A 23,599-nucleotide genomic window follows, 5' to 3' on the forward strand; every position below is an offset into this window, starting at 1 on the left:
CAGGTCTCTGAAGAATCATTAACGTATTTTCCCGCACCTATTCACATGCATACTGGAGTCCTTGGGTGGTCGTCGGGCATACTCTGGTGGTCTTTTGATGAAGGCCAGATGTCTTCCTTGCTGCTAAACTCCTGACCCTTCCTTTATTTGGCAGACTTCAGCAGTCAAGCCAGTTCTTGCTGGTTCCATTATCTATGCATAGAGTCTTTTACTCCCCTATCTTTGGGGTCGTTAACATACCATTGTGGTAGCTAAGACCTACGGAATCAACATCCTTTATCTTGTTCCCTGTCTCACTTCTTTAAAAAAGGCACGCATCAAATGATTGCAATATGTTAAACATATTTTCACTCATAAGTTCAAGCTATTTTTATAAATTTAATGAAAATGCTGTTTTTTTAGTTAGTTTGTTTAAACGGTGATACTGGGCTCTCACTAGTTTCAAATCCGGCGAGCAGGGTGACTTAACTCTGTTGCTGTTATAAATTAGTTTTGGTAGAAATCATTCCCGAGACATCGTGGGTAAGGTAGATCGAATTTCTATTTATTTGAGCAATTCAGCAAGCAGCGATAAGTAAAACAGCGCTGGGCGGCCGGGGAGTCTCCTGCTCCGCCAACGGCGCACACCTAAGCCCACCAGAGTCTCGATTTATAGCCTAGTAGTTCCGGATTTAGTAGCACCTCCTGGTGTCTTCTACGACTGCGCAGCCTGTTGCTAGGGGGTCTTCATCAGTCCTCTGGTGGTCGTGGGGATGAAGATCGTCGTCTTCCTCTGCGTTGGGGTCATGACTTTGCTGCAGTGTGTGTGTTCCCATGCAAGGAGGAATGCCATTTTGCCCTTATTTGGAGCTGGTTTCTATTGCAATTGTTAACTTAACAGGAAGTTCCCATACTTGTTTTTTTCCTTCAACAGGATATTGGGGGTATAAGCAGTCAAACGTTGAAACCCCCCTATCAGCAATATTTAATGAACAAACAAGGCTTTACCCATTACAATCCCCCCTTTTTCTCTGTATCATTTTGTTCATTAAATCTATTTAGTTCTAATTGACTCAGGATTAATGTTTCCTCTAGTATGGGTCTATCATTTATCGATTCGTACTTTGTCCTCATAAGCATCAGATGAGCAGCCTCCAATCTACCTTTAACAATAGCTATGACTTTGTTAAGGATACAAGGACCAAACGTCAGTCCTAGGGTTAATAAAATCAGCGAGCCAGCTATTGTTGACCACAGAGTGGTGAGCCACGGCGAGTGATTATACCAGGACTCATACCAGCTTTGCTGGGCTTCCCGCTCTCTTTTTCTCCTTTCCAATCCTTCTCTAAGTTTGGTCATGGTATCCCTCACAATCCCAGTATGATCAGCATATACACAGCATTCCTCCCTGAGAACGGCGCACAATCCCCCTTGTTGTAAATACAATAAATCTAGTCCTCTGTGATTCTGTAATACCCCTTCGGATAATGATCTTATAGATTTTTCTAAAGCACTGACAGATTTCTCAATTCTGGCTAAATCTTCATCCACAGCCGTTCGTAGAGAGGTGAACTCTCTTCCTTGTTTGATTAGTGAAGCAACTCCTGTGCCTACCCCTGCAACCCCCCCAAAACCATTAGGGTAGCCACTGTCAGTGTGGAAATTGGTTCCCGTTTTGTCAAATGGTGTTCTTGATTGATCTGATTGTCATACATGAAATTCTCTGGGTGGTAGAGTATCTTTGGGATGATTATTACTTGAACACAGAATTCTACAGACCCATTGAACAAGTCCAGGGATAAACAAGGGGTAACTCCTATCTTTGAGCATACCCACCTAGCATCCTTTGCTGGTAATAACCATTCCGCCGGTTTCTTTATATTTCCGATGTTAGTTTGATTTGCACACAAGTGCATTTTATCGGGTGGGACTTGTCCCATGCATCTCCCCTTCCCAGTCACTTGGGTCAGCGTTATGCCCTGACCCTCTTTCCCCCACGTACATTGTGAGGGATTGGATCCATTTACCCGTCAGGCCTTCTCATTGACCCCCACAGCTTCGTAAAAGGGCGGCCTTACCCCATAACAGAGCCAGCACCGCTCAGTCAGGTGAGGGTTGGTAACATTTAACAGCTGGTAGCTTACTTGCATCAGTTTCCACAGGGAACTTTTCCCATTGTCATTTCTGAGATTCCGGATGATGGTGTCATTACTAACAGTAAAATTTCCAGTATTTTTCTCGATACCCTCTTCGTCCAAGCTTGGGTTCAATACCGGGTCGGGTCCCACCGATTCAGGAGGATCTGGTGGTGCGACCTCCTTTTTTATAAATATGAAGCCTCCTCTATCGGCTCCAGGTTCCCAGAACCTTACACCCCAGGTTTTCCCTATCTCCCATCCTCGATCGTTTTTAGGATCTTCGAGTCATCCCAGCTACCCAGGGTCCACTTAAAGGGCTGGTGCGAATATCCCTCGTTGGCCCCAGCCGGACAGGGGATATTCAATAGGAGAGGTAGCGCCAACATACACCAGAAGGGCAACGTCCATTTATAGTTCTGGGGAGGTTGTTTCGAGTCACGGTGGGTACCAGGGCAGTTTATTCGGCCGGATCCCATTATCCAAAATAGGGGTGGGTACCACATAATCCGCCCCACCGTTGTACCCCTCTGCCTTGCCCGCCTACTTGGTTGCCTCAAGCAGCGGGGTTTACTTTCTTCACAGCAGCAAGGGTAATCTTCAGGCGCCTAGGTACCGATTTTCCTGTTCCAGCCACTCCCAGTCCCAGTTACTCACTCCTCCTTAGGTGCGTTACCCTTCTGATGTATGGGATTTGGCACATTAATGAATTTCCCCTCCCCTACTTCCCAGTTCCCGTTTACAATGAACCTGTTTATTCCTTAGAGAGGGTTATGAGTCATACGATCGTGAATTCACTCATCAGTCCCTTTTCGCAGGGTCAGCTTCAAATCTCCAGGTCGGCTGATTACTCTCCACCGTTCTCCCGGTATTGGTCCTTTAACTCGGCTGGCGTGAGTCCATCCTTTCTCGGCTGTCTGGACAGCTGTGTCTGTGGATTTTATGCGCTTCTTCCACCAAGAGCGCAGCCGCGACCACTGCCTGGAGACAGGTGGGCCATCCCCTACTCACGGGGTCCAAAAGTTTAGAAAGATATCCCACGGGTTTCTTTTTCCCTGCCCAGTCTTGAGTTAAGACCCCGAACGCTGTCCCCTCCTTTATGTTGATAAATAGATAAAAGGGTTTCTTCACATCGGGTAAATGTAACACAGGAGCGTTCACTAAATCCATTTTTAAGTCTATCAGGCTTTGCTCATCGCTTTGGCTCCATTTCATTAATCCTTCCCCAACCAGTTTCTGATACAAAAACTTCACTTTGCTACTATAATTTTCAATCCATTGTCGACAGTATCCTAACAACCCCAGCAGCTGCCTAACTTGTCTTTTGCTTTTTGGCGCTTGTAGTGACAAAATCCCATTTACTCGTTCGGGGTCTAGTTTCTTAGTGCCCTTACTTAGCCAGTGTCCTAAATATTTCACCTCTTCCTCCGTGAACTGTAATTTTGACTTTGATACTTTTAGTCCCTTTAAGCTCAAGAGGTTTAGTAACTTGATACTTTCTCCCCTGACTGCCTCCTGACTCTCTCCTGCTAACAGCAAATCATCCACATATTGGACTAAAGTTATTTCGGGATTTGGTTCATAGTTCTCTAATACTCGTTCTAATGCCCGACCGAATAGATTTGGTGATTCCGTGAATCCTTGGGGAAGCACGGTCCATCTTAATGGTTGTTTCCGATGGGTTGTGGGATCTTCCCACTCGAAGGCGAAATAATCCCTGCATTCCCCTTTTAAAGGACATGCCCAAAATGCATCTTTTAGGTCTATGACACTATACCGTTTCTGCGCTGGGGACAGCTGGCTTAGCAAGGTATGTGGGTTAGCTACTACAGGAAATCTGGTTATTGTTCTTTTGTTGACCTCCCTCAAGTCTTGGACTAGCGATAAGAGCCATCAGATTTCTTGATAGGTAATATAGGAGTGTTATGAGGTGACATGCAAGTCTCCAGTAATCCCTGTTGTAGTAGCCTCTCGATTACTGGTTGCAGCCCCTCCCTGCCTTCTTGAGACATTGGGTATTGTTTTACCCTGATAGGATTCCTGATAGTGACTTCAAAGGGACTAATATCTAAACGGCCTACTGATTCGGGAGAATACTACACCGCAGGGTTTATTTTTGCCTCGTCCTCTACAGTGAGGGCGTATAATTTAACCTCAATTCCTTTATTTTTCACCTCCAAATTAATTTTTAGCTTACCCATTAAGTCTCTTCCCAACAGGCTATATTCAGCTTCTGGTACTAATAAGAAGGATCTTGTGCAACTTTGGGCTGGGGTCTCTATTTTCACCCCCTTTATTATTGAGACCCTAAAGGGCTCTCCTTTTGCTCCTATCATCTGTAGTTTCTCCGAGGAAGGTTGACATCCCCGGGGTACCATTTGGACAGTCGATCTTTCTGCCCCAGAAAGTCCTTTAGAGCTGTTGTGGTTTAACCCGGCTGGCAGCTAAACACCACACAGCCGTTCGCTCACCCTCCCCCCTCCCTCTCTGGGATGGGGGAGAGAAACGGGAAAGTGAAGCCGGTGAGTTGAGATAAAGACAGTTTATTAAGACAGGAATATAATAATAACAATAATAATAATAATAGTGATAATGATAATAGTATTAATAATAATAATGTGTAAGAAAACAAGTGATGCACAATGCAATTGCTCACCACCCGTTGACCGATGCCCAGCCTATCCCCGAGCAGCCAGCCCCCCACCCCGGCCAGCCACCCCTATATATTGTTTAGCATGACGTCAGATGGTATGGAATACCCCTTTGGCCAGTTTGGGTCAGCTGTCCTGGGTCTGTCCCCTCCCAGCTCCTGCTGCACCCCCAGCCTGCTCGCTGGCAGGACAGAGCGAGAAGCCGAAAAGTCCTTGGCCTGGTGTAAACACTGCTCTGCAACAATTAAAACATCAGCATGTTATCAGCGCTCTTCTCATCCTAATCCAAAACATAGCACCCTACCAGCTACTATGAGGGAAAATTAACTCTGTCCTAACTGGAACCAGGACAACAAGGAACTCCACTTCTTGATGCTGGGGACCTAACTTCAAGTTTATCAAGGGCTTCGTTATACCAGAAGTCCCCAGTAGATGGAGCCCCTGACTCCCCTAATCTTCTTTAAACACTCGCTCATCTTGTAAGCGTTTTCTGCAGTCCTTTTTCATGTGCCCCTTCTTTTGGCAATAAAAACATTCTATCTGTCTTAGATCCCTCTGATCACTCTGGCTCCTCGGAGGTCTTTTTCGTGGTAGCGGAACACCCTTCGGGCGAGGGGGGGGGCCCTTTTTGTCCTTCCCGGACCGCTGCCACTAGAATCCTGGCCTGCCTTTTATGAATCTCTTCTCTTCGCACATATACCTTCTGAGCTTCTCTCAGCAGTTCATCCATCCCTCTATCCTGCCAATCCTCCAATTTTTCTAATTTCTGCCTGATATCCCCCCATGATTTTGCCACAAATTGCGTTTTTAACAAGGCCTGTCCCACTGGTGTACCGGGGTCCAGTCCCGAATAAAGCTGGAGGTTCTTCCTTAATCTCTCCAGCCATTCTGTGGGAGTTTCATCCTTCTTCTGATGTTCACTAAAGGCCTTATTTATATTTTGTCCTCTAGGGACTGACTCCCTTATACCTTGTACAATAATAATCCTTAAATCCTGCATATGACCCCTATCTTGTTCATTTTGGTTATTCCAGTTAGGCCTCTGTAGGGGCCATTTAAGATCTCCCGCAGGACCCTGCTGGTGTTGCTGGTCCCAGATTCGCATTCCAGCCCTCCGGATCATATTCCTTTCTTCTGCAGTGAAGAATATACCTAAAATGGCCTGGAGTTCTTCCCAGGTGTAAACATTAGGCCCCAAAAATTGGTCTACTCGCTCAGAGACTCCAAGAGGATCTTCTAAGAGATTTCCCATTTCCTTCTTGAATTCTCTGACGTCTCCCGTATTTAGGGGGATGGAGACGTATCCCATACTGGGTTGAGGCCCTCCCGTTGCAACCTCTCTTAGGGGATATAGTCTACCCTCACCCTCTCGATTTCTAGTTTGGCTCCAAGTTACCCGTCTAGTTCCCCGAGGGGTGTCCGTGGCCAAATCAGAGTCAGTATGGTAACCCGGAGCCATGGGGGGGGGGGGGTGGAGGTTGCGGAGGAGGGGGTATATAAGGGGGGGGTGAAAGTGGGACTTCTTCCTCATTCCGTTCATTCTTTTTCCTCCCCCCTTTTTCTCTTAATGGGTATAAGTTGGCTCGGGTCTCAGATCCTATCCATAAGTGTGCATACTCACTCTCCTCTAGGCTGAAAGGCTCCTTTGAATTCACATAAAGGTTTAGAGCCTGACAGATCCATTCCTCAAAGGACCCAAACACGGGCCAATATAATGGATGAGCCCCTAATTTGCTTCCCACCCCAGACTTCCATACAATAATGTATCATCTTAACTTTATCCTTACCCCGCCTAGAGGGGTAATCGTTTCAATGTTTAATCATTAATCCTAATGGGCTCTCCGGTGGTATCAGGGGCAACCTAGCCTTGGGTTCCAACCCACCCACGAGACCAGAAGACTTGCTCCTCTTCTGTCCCATCTTCCAGAGTGCCTTCACACACACACACAGTCTTCACCTCCCGTTCGTGGCCCAGTCCCTCGCGGGAGGTGGGAACCGCACTACCAGGGAGTCCGCACTCGCTTCGTCCTCGATTGGACGTCTCACACAGGCATACTCTGGGCTTCCCAACCCCAACCGAACGGATAACCGGCCTATATAGTTAACTTAATTGTTATACAGTTAACTTAATTAACCAATTGTTAACTTAACAGGAAGTTCCCATACTTGTTTTTTTCCTTCAACAGGATACTGGGGGTATAAGCAGTCAACCGTTGAAACCCCCCCATCAGCAACATTTAATGAACAAAGAAGGCTTTACCCATTACATTGCCTTTGCTAGCAGCGCTCAACCAGCAGCTGCGGGCAGCGGCCGGGCCGCGCGGTTCCCGACGCAGGGGCGGGAGGTGTTCTACCGGCCTCTTCCGCCCACATCCGCGGGAAGATCGTAATGCGCGCATCTTTCAGTGGCGTCTGGGATGGTTTTGTTATAAATGACTGAGTCCCAAATAGGATTACAATCAAAGTTTACAATTTATTAAATGAATAGAGGCAAGCAAACAGCGCTGGGTGCGCCGGGAGTCTCTGCTCCACCAGGACGCACACCTGTTACGTAAGGCGGCTGGTTTTTATGCTCCTAGGCTAATACATATTCATTACTACTTCTAGAAGAGGCAGGGTTATTATAATTGGTTTCCCGAATCCGAAGTCCTCCCAGGTGCGCCTGCTTATCAGTCCCTGTTAGTTTCTTGGGGGCCGCTCGGACAGGGAGGCTCATATTCTTCCTCCTTATCTAGTGGTCTCTTGGCCGGCTGTCAGAAGTTACTGCACGTCCGTGCAAAGTCAGCAGTTTTTCTCTGAAGAAATCCCTTTGTTCTCTTCTCGCCTAAACCCAGGCCTCAATGTTAACCCTTCACACCCCTTAGTGGCACGAATTGCTGGACTATTCCTTACAATTCCTCCCTTTTTTTTTTTTTTAATATCATCAATTCGTGTCTCTTCTTCAACTTTTGTTAGTAGCAGTTGGATTTCATCAGTCAGTTCTCGGGGTGTCCATTTCTTAAGCATCATTATCGACACATCACCTTTTCTCTCCCGAAGTCATCACAAATTGGGTGCTATTTATTATTCGCCGTATCAACAACGTAAAGCAAGGTATCATACAAGGTATAAACAATAATGTCATTACACCACATAAAAATAAAAATAGCATTCTTTTAACCCATGGTCCACCGGGCAACCATGAAAAGAAATCCCAATCCATACCCTTCCAAGTTTGTACTTGGGACGTGGGCTAGCTTTTTAATTTCTTTTGTTATCTGCTTAACCACTTTTCCATTATCATCAATTTGTAAACAACAATTAGAATCGTTCAGTTTTCCACACACTCCCCCTTCTTCTGCTAGTAAATAGTCTAAGACCATTCTACGTTGAAAGATAGCATTCCTCATCTGAGTGGATTGATCAGCCAGAAGATCCAAGGTCGTCGCTGTTTGATTGGTTACAACTTCGAGGATAGCTTGCGACCTAATTATTCGGTTCAAATTATAAATAGGTTCTCGGGCTCCTGATACCAACTCATTCGGGTTCCAGGTAGCTGGCCCATAATGCTGTATGATTCTTTCAGGAGGCCATTCATCCTTTCCCCATTTTTGGGCACTATCCCCAGATAAGGAAGTATCAATAGATCGTTTTACTCTGTTCAGGTCATCATATAATCTTATTCCTAAATGATTTCCTTGTGTTTGTGACAATAAAAAGAACAAGGGTCTTATGTACCCCACATAGCATATTCCCGACCAGTTTCCGGGTAGCCTCTTGTAAGCATGTTTGCCACACACCCAATAATGTCCCTTTAGGGCCCACGTCCCGTTTGGAAAAGGACCATCCCATCCATCTTTACCCTTTGGGGCGTGATAATACAGAGTGTCCTTGTTACCGAGTGGTCCTGTTACAATGTCTGCCCCGTTTGTACTCGTATATGCATGCTTCCAAGCTCCCACGTTGGGTTTCCACTTACAGTCACAATTCAGTTCTCTTTGGCGACCTGTCATATTATAATCCTTTTTCGCCGTCCAATCTTGAGAGTGTGGGAAGCGCCTTCAATCATGGGGTTGGGCCCGCTTTCAGAGCTTGTGTTACCATTCAGCCCTTCAGGGTGATCCAGCTCCTGGAAAAACTAATCACAATTTTATTATGGGTTTAAAAGGTTCTCATGCTATTTTTCTCAGGACAAACTGATCTTGGTGTGGGAGAAGTCCGGTTGAGGCACTCTCACTCGGCGGTCAATACCCATAGGGGTTGCCTCCCTCGGTAGACCATACACGCCGCAGTGGAGGGTCCTACCCCGGTCTTGCCTTCTCCCTTTCCTCCCTTCAGCCTTGTCCTCTTTATCCAGTGCCCTTAATTCATGCAGAACCTCATTGCTGGGATATCAGTTCCTCTTTAGTCTCAGTTTCAGTTCCCCAGGAGTGGACTCAACCCTCCAGGCTTCGGTAGTTATTGGTCCTTTTATTCTGGATGCGTGGGTCCAACCCCTTTCTGCTGTTCTCACAGCTGTTTCAGTAGTAAGTAAAACAAGGTACAGTCCCTCCCATCGGGGTTCAATGATTCTTCTCTCCAGGTTTTTATTAAGACCTTGTCTCCTGGTTGTATTTTATGAATAGCAAATCCTAAAGGTGGTGTCTGAGTCATCATCCCAATTTCTCTTATCTCCTGTAATCTCCTTCCAATGGTAATTATGTATTTCTGGATACTATGATCCTCAACTACATTGTTCCCTAGGGGCATCCCTTGAGAATAAGTGTTGTGGTTTAACCCGGCTGGCAGCTAAACACCACACAGCCGTTCGCTCACCCTCCCCCCTCCCTCTCTGGGATGGGGGAGAGAAACGGGAAAGTGAAGCCTGTGAGTTGAGATAAAGACAGTTTATTAAGACAGGAAAATAATAATAACAATAATAATAATAATAGTGATAATGGTAATAGTATTAACAATAATAATGTGTAAGAAACAAGTGATGCACAATGCAATTGCTCACCACCCGCTGACCGATGCCCAGCCTATTCCCGAGCACCCGGCCCCCCCACCCCGGCCAGCCACCCCTATATATTGTTTAGCATGACGTCAGATGGTATGGAATACCCCTTTGGCCAGTTTGGGTCAGCTGTCCTGGGTCTGTCCCCTCCCAGCTCCTGCTGCACCCCCAGCCTGCTCGCTGGCAGGACAGAGCAAGAAGCCGAAAAGTCCTTGGCCTGGTGTAAACACTGCTCTGCAACAATTAAAACATCAGCATGTTATCAGCGCTCTTCTCATCCTAATCCAAAACATAGCACCCTACCAGCTACTATGAGCTACTTAACTCTGTCCTAACTGGAACCAGGACAGATATCCACCCCTTATTCCATACCATTTATGTCATGCTCAGGTTACACTCTGTCCAATACATTCTAATTAATCACCATTTTCATCTATGATATATAGCAATCATGGTAGTGATGACATACATTATTATATAATAATTAACATACTACAATTCAACTCATGGGCTATTCTCACCCAGTATCAAATCCCCTTGAGGTACACACCGGACCTCCCCATTCTTTTGCATTACCCACCAAGTGCATCCAGGTCCCTGAGCAAAAGCAATTCCACGAATGGGTTTGCCTTTTCCTGAGGCAGGAGTAGCCCAGACTGTTTTACCCAGCATGTTTCTTACGTGCACTACAGGAACTTTATCCCCTTCTACAGTGCGTAACAGGTTTGATTGGGCAGGTCCAGCTCGGTTGGCAGATCCCCTGGTATTGACTAACCAGGTGGCCTTTGCCAAATGTGTATCCCAATTTTTGAATGTCCCAGCACCCATTGCTTTCAGTGTAGTCTTCAACAGTCCATTGTATCGTTCAACTTTTCCAGAGGCTGGTGCATGATAGGGGATGTGATACACCCACTCAATACCATGTTCTTTGGCCCAAGTGTCTATAAGGTTGTTTCGGAAATGAGTCCCATTGTCTGACTCAATTCTCTCTGGGGTGCCATGTCGCCATAAGACTTGCTTTTCAAGGCCCAGGATAGTGTTCCGGGCGGTGGCATGGGGCACAGGATATGTTTCCAGCCATCCGGTGGTTGCTTCCACCATTGTAAGTACGTGGCGCTTGCCGTTGCGGGTTTGAGGGAGTGTGATGTAATCAATCTGCCAGGCCTCTCCATATTTATATTTCAGCCATCGTCCTCCATACCAAAGAGGTTTTGACCGTTTGGCTTGCTTGATTGCAGCACATGTTTCACAGTCATGAATAACCTGTGCTATAGTGTCCATGGTCAGGTCCACCCCTCGATCACGAGCCCATCTGTAGGTTGCATCTCTACCTTGATGGCCTGAGGTGTCATGGGCCCATCGGGCTATAAATAATTCACCTTTATGTTGCCAGTCCAGGTCCACCTGAGCCACTTCAATCTTAGCAGCCTGATCCACCTGCTGGTTGTTTTGGTGTTCTTCAGTAGCCCGATTCTTGGGCACATGAGCATCTACATGGCGTACCTTTACAACCAGGTTCTCTACCCGGGCAGCAATATCTTGCCACAATGCCGCAGCCCAGATGGGCTTGCCCCTGCGCTGCCAGTTGTTCTGCTTCCATTGCTGTAACCACCCCCACAGGGCATTTGCTACCATCCATGAATCAGTATAGAGATAGAGAACTGGCCACTTTTCTCGTTCAGCAATATCTAAAGCCAGCTGAATGGCTTTTACTTCTGCAAACTGACTCGATTCACCTTCTCCCTCAGCAGCTTCTGCAACTCGTCGTGTAGGACTCCATACAGCAGCTTTCCATCTCCGATGCTTTCCCACAATACGACAGGACCCGTCAGTGAACAAGGCATATTTCTTCTCATTTTCTGGTAGCTTGTTGTACAGGGGGGCTTCTTCAGCACGAACCACCTCCTCCTCTGGTGATATCCCAAAGTATTTGCCTTCTGGCCAGTCCATAATCACCTCCAAGATTCCTGGGCGACTGGGGTTTCCTATTCGAGCCCGCTGAGTAATCAGTGCAACCCACTTGCTCCATGTAGCATCAGTTGCATGATGCGTAGAGGGGACCCTTCCTTTGAACATCCAGCCTAGTACCGGCAGTCGGGGTGCCAGGAGGAGCTGCGCTTCAGTACCGACCACTTCCGAAGCAGATCGAACTCCTTCATATGCTGCCAATATCTCCTTTTCAGTTGGAGTATAGCGGGCTTCAGATCCTCTGTATCCCCGACTCCAAAACCCCAGGGGTCGACCTCGAGTTTCCCCAGGTTCTTTCTGCCAGAGGCTCCAGGTGGGACCATTCTCTCCGGCTGCGGTGTAGAGCACATTCTTTACATCTGGTCCTGTTCGGACTGGCCCGAGGGCTACTGCATGAACTATTTCCTGCTTAATTTGTTCAAAGGCTTGTCGTTGCTCAGGGCCCCATTCAAAAGCATTCTTCTTACGGGTTACTTGGTAGAGCGGGTTTACAATCAGACTGTAATTTGGAATATGCATTCTCCAAAACCCCACGACACCTAGGAAAGTTTGTGTTTCTTTTTTGCTAGTTGGTGGAGACATAGCTGTTATTTTGTTAATCACATCCATTGGGATTTGACGGCGTCCATCTTGCCATTTTATTCCTAAAAACTGGATCTCTCGTGCAGGTCCTTTAACTTTATTCTGTTTTATGGCAAAACCAGCCTTCAGAAGGATTTGGACTATTTTCTTCCCTTTCTCGAAAACTTCTTCTGCAGTGTCACCCCACACAATGATGTCATCGATGTACTGCAGGTGTTCAGGAGCTTCCCCCTGCTCCAGCGCAGACTGGATCAGTCCATGGCAAATGGTAGGGCTGTGTTTCCACCCCTGGGGCAGCCGATTCCAAGTATATTGGACTCCCCTCCAAGTGAAAGCCAACTGTGGCCTGCACTGTGCTGCTAGAGGGATGGAGAAAAATGCATTAGCGATATCAATTGTGGCATACCACTTGGCTGCCTTTGATTCCAGTTCATACTGGAGTTCTAGCATGTCCGGCACTGCAGCACTCAGTGGTGGCGTGACTTCGTTCAGGCCACGATAGTCCACTGTTAGTCTCCACTCACCATTAGACTTTCGCACTGGCCATATGGGACTATTAAAAGGTGAATGAGTCTTGCTGATCACTCCTTGGCTCTCCAGTTGACGAATTAGCTTATGGATGGGACTCAGGGAGTCTCGGTTGGTGCGATATTGCCGCCGGTGCACCGTTGTGGTAGCGATCGGCACTTGCTGTTCTTCAACCCTCAGCAACCCCACAACAGAAGGGTCCTCTGAGAGACCAGGCAAGGTAGACAACTGTTTAATGTCCTCTGTCTCCAAGGCATCTATGCCAAAAGCCCAGCGGAACCTTTTTGGGTCCTTGAAATATCCTCTTCTAAGATAGTCTATGCCAAGGATGCACGGAGCATCTGGGCCAGTCACAATACGGTGCTTTTGCCACTCATTACCGGTTAGACTCACTTCAGCCTCCAATACAGTTAACTGCTGGGATCCCCCCGTCACACCATAAATACAGATGGGCTCTGGCCCTTTATAGCTTGATGGCATTAGAGTACATTGTGCACCGGTGTCTACCAAAGCCTTATACTTCTGTGCGTCTGACGTGCCAGGCCATCGAATCCACACAGTCCAATAAACTCGATTGTCCCTTTCCTCCCCCTGGCTGGAGGCAGGGCCCCTCTAGTCCTGGTCAGAATCTTCATTTCTGTGTTTAAAGGACTGCCTGCTGGAAGTTGGAGCAGCAAACCTTTCAGAGAACTCCTTTTTCCCAATTGTTTTCCTTTGCAATTCACGTACCCGTGCCTCTAGGGTCGCAGTAGATTTTCCATCCCATTTTCTCATGTCCTCTCCATGGTCACGTAGGTAAAACCACAGGGTGGCGCGGTGTGTGTGCCCACCATATTGTCTTCCTTGCATAGATGAACGTTTACCCCTAATAGCTGAGACACTGGTTTGTACAGGTGGGGAGGAAAATAAACTCTCTTTAAGTTGGTGGATCTCTTCAGAAAGTTTCTCCAAAGCATTCTCTTTTAGCTGGTGGACACTAGTTCGTTCAGGTGAAGGGGAAGATAATCTTTCTTCAAGTTGGTGGATCTTTTCAGAAAGTTTCTCCAAAGCATTCTCTTTTAGCTGGTGGACACTGGTTCGTTCAGGTGAAGGGGAAGATAATCTTTCTTCAAGTTGGTGGATCTTTTCAGAAAGTTTCTCTAAAGCATTCTCTTTTAGCTGGTGGACACTGGTTCGTTCAGGTGGAGGGGAAGATAAATTCTCTTTAAGTTGGTGGACCTCTTCAGAGAGTTTCTCCACAGCTGACACACAGGCCTTTAGGGAAGAGGAGAGATTTCCTTCGTACTGCCGGAGTATTTTAGTCACTTCATTCACTGTGGGATTCTCCTCCGTTTTCCAGGCTAGCATTGCCAATGAGCTGGCATATGATGATGGGGCACTCTGTACAAACTTCCGCCACATGGGTAGTGTACACCGGACTGCATCTGGATCTGCGGATGTTTGTGCGTCGTCTAGGTCCTTATAAATTACTTCCCGTACGGCCAATTCCCTCAGGTACTGAATTCCCTTCTCCATGGTGGTCCATTTGCTTGGTAAACATACAAGTTCTTCCTTGAAGAGATACCTTTCCTTCACAGCTGACAGGAGACGCCTCCAGAGGCTGCGAGATCGTGCTCCATCTCCAATTGCTTTGTCAATGCATGCGTCCCTAGCAAGGGATCCCAGCCGCCTGGCTTCCTTGCCCTCCAATTCCACATAATTGGCTCCCGTGTCCCAGCACCGGAGCAGCCAGGTGACAAGCTGCTCGCCTATACAGCGACCAAAATCTTTTCGCACATCTCGTAGCTCACGCTGGTATAGAGTCCGGGTAATTACTGTTGATTTTTCGACATCCTCATCCTCATCTTCAGTCTTCTGCACCTTTGATGGCCGGTGTAGAGTCCGGGTAGTTACTGTTGATTTTCCGACATCCTCATCCTCATCTTCAGTCTCCTGCACCTTTGATGGCTGGTATGGAGTCCGGGTAGTTACTGTTGATTTTTCGCCATCCTCATCCTCATCTTCAGTCTCCTGCACCTTTGATGGCCCAGCCTCGTCTTCACTACGCCCAGACTTAGCAGAAGACTGTCTGCGTTTTAAACGACCTGAGCCTCTATACCATTTTTTCACCTTGTCTACAGGGGCAACTTGCACTGCTACAGCTCGTTTCTCTGACCCAGCCACAGGGTCTGCCACAGGGGTTGGAATACCCTCTGCGGGGTCAACTTGCACTGCTACAGCTCGTTTCTCTGACCCAGACGCAGGGTCTGCCACAGGGGTTGGAATACCCTCTGCGGGGTCAACTTGCACTGCTACAGCTCGTTTCTCTGACCCAGACGCAGGGTCTGCCACAGGGGTTGGAATACCCTCTGCGGGGTCAACTTGCACTGCTACAGCTCGTTTCTCTGACCCAGCCACAGGAGTGGGAGCAGCTGCAGGAGCTGGGGCAGCTGCAGGAGCTGGAGCTGGAGCGGCTGCAGGGGCTGGAGCTGGAGCGGCTGCAGGAGCCGGAACGGCTGCAGGAGCTGGAGCTGGAGTAGCTGCAGGAGCTGGAACTGGAGCGGCTGCAGGACCTGGAGCGGCTGCAGGAGCTGGAACTGGAACGGCTGCAGGAGCTGGAGCTGGAGTAGCTGCAGGAGCTGGAGCTAGGTTGCTAATAGCATCAATTGCAGCTCGATAGGCACAAGCCAGACCCCAGCACGCTACAGTGATTTGTGTCACTTTGGAACTGCCAGAGTCATGACACCTTTTTTTCAAGCATTCTGCCAGCTTTTTAGGATTTTGCAGTTGTTCAGGGGTGAATGTCCAAAACACTGGAGGTGACCACTGCTCTAGAAACCTGCCCATATCCTCCCACACTCCCTGCCACTCGCAACTATCCCGCCTCAAGACAGATCTCCGGATGAGATTCCTAAGTAGTTGTTTAACCCTCCACAAAATCTGAAGCGCATTCAGGAGACATAACAACAAGAGCAGGCTGGTCTGAGTATCCCAAGGATATTCAACATCTCGGAGAACCACCGTAACTAACTCGGGGGATAAGAGGGTGGTGGTGAAGGAGAAAGGGAGAGTGAACAGGTAGGGAAACATGTCTTCCCCTGTCCCCTTCACAGATTGGCTCCCTAACGAAAACAGGCAATAGGTGTAATTGCTAATAGTTTCCGAGATATGGGTTCCAAAGTATAGAGTCGATGTCAGTGCTGAGTACAAATACCAGGTTAAAGTCATGACCAGATATCTCACCATTTCATAAGCCATTGCTACACCGCACAGTACCATAACAATCTTAAACCAGGGCCCGGAAAGGATAAACAGTGCAACAGGGAGCACATACAGAAAGTAACGCACCATAAAACTCAATTTGGAATACAGGTACAGCAGACTGGAGATTAAGGCAATCAACATCGTGACTAGCAACTATTAAGCAGGTCCAATACTTATACCAATTTTAGTTTAACACACTCTGGTCAGATTTGTCGATATCTCAACCCTTCGGGCCCCACGTTGGGCGCCAAAAAGACTGTTGTGGTTTAACCCGGCTGGCAGCTAAACACCACACAGCCGTTCGCTCACCCTCCCCCCTCCCTCTCTGGGATGGGGGAGAGAAACGGGAAAGTGAAGCCTGTGAGTTGAGATAAAGACAGTTTATTAAGACAGGAAAATAATAATAACAATAATAATAATAATAGTGATAATGGTAATAGTATTAACAATAATAATGTGTAAGAAACAAGTGATGCACAATGCAATTGCTCACCACCCGCTGACCGATGCCCAGCCTATTCCCGAGCAGCCGGCCCCCCACCCCGGCCAGCCACCCCTATATATTGTTTAGCATGACGTCAGATGGTATGGAATACCCCTTTGGCCAGTTTGGGTCAGCTGTCCTGGGTCTGTCCCCTCCCAGCTCCTGCTGCACCCCCAGCCTGCTCGCTGGCAGGACAGAGCAAGAAGCCGAAAAGTCCTTGGCCTGGTGTAAACACTGCTCTGCAACAATTAAAACATCAGCATGTTATCAGTGCTCTTCTCATCCTAATCCAAAACATAGCACCCTACCAGCTACTATGAGCTACTTAACTCTGTCCTAACTGGAACCAGGACAATAAGGCATACCATATAACATTTCATATGATGATAATCCAGTCTCACTGTGTGGTTTAGTTCTTATGTTTAAAAGTGCCAATGGTAAGCATTTCGTCCAGGGCAGCTGTGTCTCGATCATTAACTTAGCCAATTGTTGTTTTATTGTTTGATTCATCCTTTCTACTTTCCCTGAGCTCTGTGGGTGCCAGGGAGTGTGGTATTCCCACTGAATACCTTTCAAGGGGTACATCCTTCAAATCTTTGTGGCTGGCATATGTTCGATTATTTCCACACAATTGTGTTCCAACGGTCCTTCTTCTGGAACGGTTCTTAGAAATACTGCTGGATATAACAGGTTAGTCGTTTTCAAGGTTATGTCATCTTGTTCAGTTAGTATTGCCTGATATTTCATCATCCAGCTGGGTGATAACCAGTGCCCCCCCCCCCTTTGTTCCAAAACGGTTGTTACCATATGTGGTCCAAAAACTTCAATACGTTTTCCCATTCGAAGGCAAATAATTTTCTACTATCTTTATCAAGAGGTATGCAAAAGAAGGCATCCTTTAAATCTATCACGGTAAACCATTTATATTTCTCTCTCACAGATGTTAACAATGTGTAAGGATTAGCTACTACCGGGTGAATATCCTTTGTTATTTCATTTATTGCTCTAAGATCTTGTACAAATCTATACTCGCCATTCGGCTTCTCTACTGGAAAAATTGGAGTATTGTATTCCGATTTACATTCTTCCAGAATCTGATATTTGAGAAATTTGTCAATAATTTTCACCATTCCCGTGCCTAGCTTCTATCTTAAGCGGATATTGTTTGATTCAAACAGGTTTGGCTCCTTCCTTTAATTCCACCTTTACCAGTTGTGCCAGTTTCGACTTCCCTGGTACATCTGTTTCCCATACTGTTGCTATAACTGCATTTTCTACTTCTCTTGGAATATTAACAAAGGGTTTATCTTTGATCATTAGGATTTGGCCTACTTTGGACTCAGGTACCTTCATTATTAATTCTCCATCCTCAAAGGTTATTGTTGCATCTAATTTGGCTAATAGATCCCGTCCCAAGAGTGGCATCGGGCATTCTGGTACATACTAAAATTCATGGGTTAGTTCCTTACCCCCAAAACGCAAATCAAAGGGTTGTAAGAATGACCATTCCTCCTCTTTCCCTGTGGCTCCAATTATTGTAGTTGTCTTAGTTCCTAATCGTCCTTTTAAACTATTTAACACTGAATATGTTGCTCCTATTACATTTACAGCCTAATTAACACAGAGAAAGAAGCTCCCATAACCAACAAAAATTCAAGCCTCTCTCTTCGTTTCCTAGCTTTATTTCAACTAGTGGACCTGCTAGGGTAGATGCCCCAGGTCCCTGTCATTCCTGACTGTTGTAAGTTTGTCCTGCAGCCTAAGACAATTTCTTTCTGATATCAGGGGCTGATTGCCCTGGAAAGAGGCTAGCCAGTTGCCTCTCTCTCTCTCTTTTTTTTTTTTTTTTAAGCCAGGTCCATTTTTTTTTTCATTGCATTTCAAAGTTGGTCCAGAAATTCAAAAATTCCATAAATTCCATAGGGGTTTCTTTTGGACCTTGTTGGAACAGATTCTCAATTCCCAATAGCCAATTTAACCAGATTTTAGTATTTACATAATTTCCGGGGTGATTAGGGTCTCAGTGAGGGGGTCGGTCAGGGGAATGCAATGGTTGAAAGTTCCCTGAGCGGTCCCATTGGCAATCTGAACTCACACAGGAACTCAGGTTGTTTCAAGAGTTAGCTGCTTTTCTGTTTCCACGACAACTCTCTCGGACCCATCACGGTCCCCCTGCCCCAGAGGGCTCACACCCGCGATTTAGAGATCTCAGCCTCGGGTTGAGGCGGAACTATTAGCATTCCTACATCCTCTTTCCCTGGTCATTCAGCATCAAACAGCTCTGTTAAATACTACATGCCACACAGCCTTTAACACCTTCAACAATCCTTTTAACACTTCCTTTATCTTTCTCCAGCCCGTACTTTTCTAATGCCAACACCAAAGGCTCAGTCAGGGGCCAACTTAATTCCAAACCTTTTCCCTCCAAGATGCTGAAACAACATATCACTATACAACATTTCATCCTATTTTCCTTCTCTCCTCAAAAACATTAATTGCAAGACACTGTTATAGTCGATTGATCCATAAAGTGGCCATTTAGTTTATATAGTGGCCACCATTGATTGCAATACTTACTGAAAGTCCTCTTGCTTTCTGTGCCCCCATTTCTAACAATATCCTTCCAATGTGCCAATATGCACCCAAGGAGGCTTTTTTTTTTTTAGGACGTCTTTTTTTTTTGGATTTTCCCCTTTTCCTTGATTTCCCATTCCCTTTTATTTATTTATATTAGTTACTGTCCCTTGTTTCAATTTCCACACAAACCTTTTTATTGCAGGTTTTTACTATCTTTTCCTAATCTTCTTCCCAAATGTCCCAATTCTCTGGGATTAAACTCTTCTTTCCACATACAAACTTTACTATTTCAGATTATTAATGAGCCCCATTCCAATCATAAATCCGCAGGACTTCGGAAAAACACCTGAAGCACTCAGCCTTCTGTCTTCTAGACAAACAATAACACCTTTTCCACAAAATTTACATTTCAATAAGACCGAATTTCAAGACGAATGCTAATTTTTCTCATGCACTTTGTTAGTAAGCCTACACAAAACAAGGAATCACTCCTGTGTATCCGTCAAGATGGGGCTTTAAAAAGGTATTGAGGCCTAAATAAATTCGCTCTCCCCCTCCTTACCAAATTCCCAGGGCTCAGGCCCGAACCACCAAAGAAGTTACTCTCCGTTCTACCACTTTGATAATCAGTCAGCCCCTCTCCCCCGATACTTGGGAAACTGACCGAACACCACCGCGAATATACCCAAACTTCTAAACTGTTACTTAGATAATGCTCCCACCTTCCTCCTTGACACAGTCAAAACATTTAAGAACAAAACAGGATTACAAGATGCACCACCGGGGGTGGATTGTTAGGATATAGAGGTGGTAGGTTATGCAATGACTCCCATTCATCATCTTTTTCTTTTTCCTTTTTTTTTTTATTTTTTATTTTTTTGTTCTCTTCTTCGTCAAACTTCTCGTCTGCTTTTAGTGTAAATATTGAGGCTGGAAAAGGACGTGAGATCCTGATCCATAATCCTGCATAATCACTTTCCTCCTGGCTAAAAAGGTTCCTTTGAATTAACATGTATATTTAAGGCCTGGCAAACCCAGTGTTCAAAGGATCCGAAAACGGGCCAAAAGACATGTGGTCTTAAAGGCTCCTTTGGCCATTCTGTCATACAATACTGAACCATTTTTAATTTACTTTTTCCCTTTTCTGGGGCCCCTATCGTTCCAATTTCTAATCATTATCCCTAATGGACTTTCTGGCGGTATGTCTGGTAATTTGCTCCCTTTTCTCTGGTCCCGGGTCTTCAATTTTGTCTGACCCATCTAGGAATTTTACTGTGGCAATTCCTACAGCCCTTGGTTGCCTTAGTGAGAGTGTCTTGCAGGGGGTTTAGGACCTATCACCCACCCACGAATCCTATAGGAATCGCTTCGGTCCTTCACCGGCCAAGTCCCTCGCGGGAGATTGGAACCGCGGTTAGAAGACCTCCACAATCGCTTCGGAACTACGTTCCGTCTCAGTCACACTCTCACACACACAAGCAACCGAATCCCACCCAACCGAACGGTATACACATTAAATACTTACGACTCCGTCGTCTTCGTTCGGATCTTCGCGTGCAGAATTACGGGCAAAATATAGTGCTGCAGCCGGCAAAGGGAGCTCATAAAAATCTAAATCTTTGCTTGCCCTTATTCAGGTTCAAGATGGCATTAGCCCCGACCTGACTCGAACAGGAGCCACCAAATGGTGCGGGCGCCCCTCCTAGATCAAGTCAGAATTCAGGAACCAAGACCATCCCGGACGAGCCCCCAATTGCGTCCTGGTGGAGCAGAGACTCCCGGCGCACCCAGCGCTGTTTGCTTGCCTCTATTCATTTAATAAATTGTAAACTTTGATTGTAATCCTATTTGGGACTCAGTCATTTATAACAGTTTGTATGATCGCGGCCTGAGCGTTCGTTTCAGTGACCGGTTCTGGCCACTCGGCGGCTCGTACCAGGGCACGGCCGCTGGGACCAGTAAGGCTGCGCCGCCGCACAACTCATTACGTCGGTGCCGGGAACTCCCGCGGGCGAGGCAGGATGCGCGTTAGGGACCGTCCCCGCCGTCCCGCGTTGAACGTTCGGAATTGTTCTCGTAACGTCACGGCAGAGAGCTCCTGCCGCGAGGTAGGGTCGCACACCTCGTCGGCGGCCAGTAAGCCCCGTCTCAGGCTCCTGTGGAATCGCGCGGCAGCTCTCGCGAGGTTTGGGCGCGCTGAACGTTGTAGCTCGGAGTGGTGCCATTTGGGGAGTGAGGTGACTGGTGTGTGTATATATGTGTTTGCGTGTGGGGTGTTCTCGTGTCTGGGGGTTCTTCGTGGTTCTTGGGGGGTGGAGGGCCGCTGTTGCTGCGTACGGTGTGGCGGCAACAGCGGCGGCAGCAGTAGCAGCCGCCGCCAGGGAGCAGAGGTGGAGTATCTAGGGTGGGTGCTACTGTGAGGGGTGTGGGGCCGCCCCGCTTCTTCCCTTGCCGTAGGGTCCCGTGTGGCGGGAGGTCCGCCCTAGGGAAGGCGGGGGGAGCCCTCCTTGGGGAGGCAGGTCTGGCGGAGCCCTTCACGACTCCCGACGCTTATCAGCAGCAAAAGCTCTCGCGGAGAAGCTAGGGATTTCCCTGGGCTGTTCCCCCACGCTGCGGCCGGCCGGCTGCCTGCCTCGGTGCTGCTCCCTGCGGCTCGGGATTCCTCGGGCAGCCCCCGCCGCTTTTTCGGGTTTGCTCCGTGCTTTGTTTGCTGTCTCTAGTCTGGGTCAGCGCCTTCCTCCTGGGGTGTCCTGCGGACTGATTTTTTTCCCCAATAAAATGAGAAACGTCCTTTTCTTTTCGGTTGGTTTTTCGCTTCCTCGGAGACCGGAGGAGATGCCTGCTTCTTTTAGAAGGGTAGGAGAACGTTAGCAGTGAAGTGCTGCATTCTCCGGTAAATACGCCTGCTGCGCTCTCCGGGGTGTGAGTGCAGGTTTCACTAGCCTTCTGTATTGGGATTTTGTTGCCTGACTGCATGCGTGTTTACTTTTTAAGATTCAGATATATCTATTTGTCTGTAATGCCGATTAGGATTTCAAAAGTGAAAACTGATGGCTCTGGTTCTTTTCCCTTAGGTAATTTGGATTACAGAGAGAGCCCTGGATGTTTGGCTTGTTTTGCCTTAGCTGGTAGGGAGGAAGAATGGTGGAAGTCGACCTGCTGTAGTTGCTTTTTTTTGAAAGTGGGGAGATATCGGACACTGATTGTGGATTACTTGTCCAAGTGTATCCTCCTGAAAAGGCTTCTGGAACAATCAGTAGGCATCTGGAAAGTGAATTGGAAGTTCGAAGTTGTGAGCTTTCTCTTTCTAGAAACACAGAGCAGTTCACCCTTGGACACTTCTGTTCGCATGTCATGGATACATGGCTGAATGTATCAGGTGTGGAATGCTTTGGCTGTCAAAATAATGCGCTTCTTGGCTTTTAGTTACTTTTTTCTTCCAAGCAACGTTCTGTCTGAGTCATAGGCATAACTAGTTTTGTGAACTGACTTCAGGTTAAGTGCAGCCTGAGTCACTGTGTAGATATTGCTGAAAAGTTTCATGGCAGATATTCCCCCCCCCCCCTTTTTTTTTTGATTTTCTGATATAGCCTTTTGTCATTTTTGCACTAAGACCTATTTTCTAAATGAAACAGTAATTTGTTCATAGCTACTTCTGTTGAAAAATGTTGTTGCCAATAAGTAATATAGTGATATCCAGATAGCTGTTGTTTACAAATGTCTCTGCTCTCTGAAATCAGGAAATGCTACTTAGTTCAGATGTGAAACTTGTTTTTTTGGCTTTACAGTTTACAGTATAAAAAGTGTGTTTATTTCATCTGGAGCTGATGCTTCTTACAGTGATATGTATATGGAATAGATGAGAGGAGAAGCTTTCAGAAAGAAACACAGTCTTCTTAAGTTAGAGACTTGGCAAACTTTGTAAATAGCCTTGCAGAATCTGTAAGCAAGAAGGATGGGTAGCTGATTCCTGTGATGTCAAATTTATGTCTAACAGCTACGAATGTAGTATCAACAATAACTTGTGATATTATCTCAAGGAAAACAAACTGGAAAAATATAAATTGCGTGGTGCTAACGACACCTTGTGTCGTCCTCTTGGATTAGGTAAGTATTGTAGTGTTCATAAACCAATTTACACTTGAATAAATATTTTGTTGGTAGAATGGTTAAATCAGTAACATTCTCTGCCTAGAGGATGCTGTTTTTTTTTTTTGAGAACATTGAAATGAGCTTGCAGAATCTAGGTTTTATTTGTCAATTAATGGAATATCTGTAAGGATTTGAAGAATACATGCGCTACTACAGAGAGCTATTTGTATGTAGGAGTGTGATTCTTCTGGGAGATTTAAAAAATATATCTAGACTGAATCCATAGGTAACTTATCCCTTTGTGTTAATACTGTAATCTCAACAGTGAGCTGTTACGCTTCTTGAATAGGTCTGTTGGATGGCTTGTCTTTCCATTTTCATTAGG

The 23,599-nt window shown here is 46.5% G+C and overlaps 1 protein-coding gene across 1 annotated transcript in view; it reads right to left on the minus strand.

The window, feature by feature from the left end:
• LOC310888828 (mesoderm induction early response protein 3-like) overlaps positions 1-21,215 on the minus strand; it is a 111,630-nt gene extending 90,415 nt beyond the window's left edge. Inside the window, exon 1 of the mRNA XM_083852444.1 lies at positions 20,648-21,215. The gene's annotated coding sequence lies outside the window, so the exon portion shown is untranslated. The remainder of the gene's footprint in view (positions 1-20,647) is intronic.
• Positions 21,216-23,599: the final 2,384 nt, after the last annotated feature.

This window comes from Anser anser (genome assembly GCF_964211835.1).
Source record: "Anser anser genome assembly, contig: SUPER_W_unloc_10, whole genome shotgun sequence".
Lineage (NCBI taxonomy): Eukaryota > Metazoa > Chordata > Aves > Anseriformes > Anatidae > Anser > Anser anser.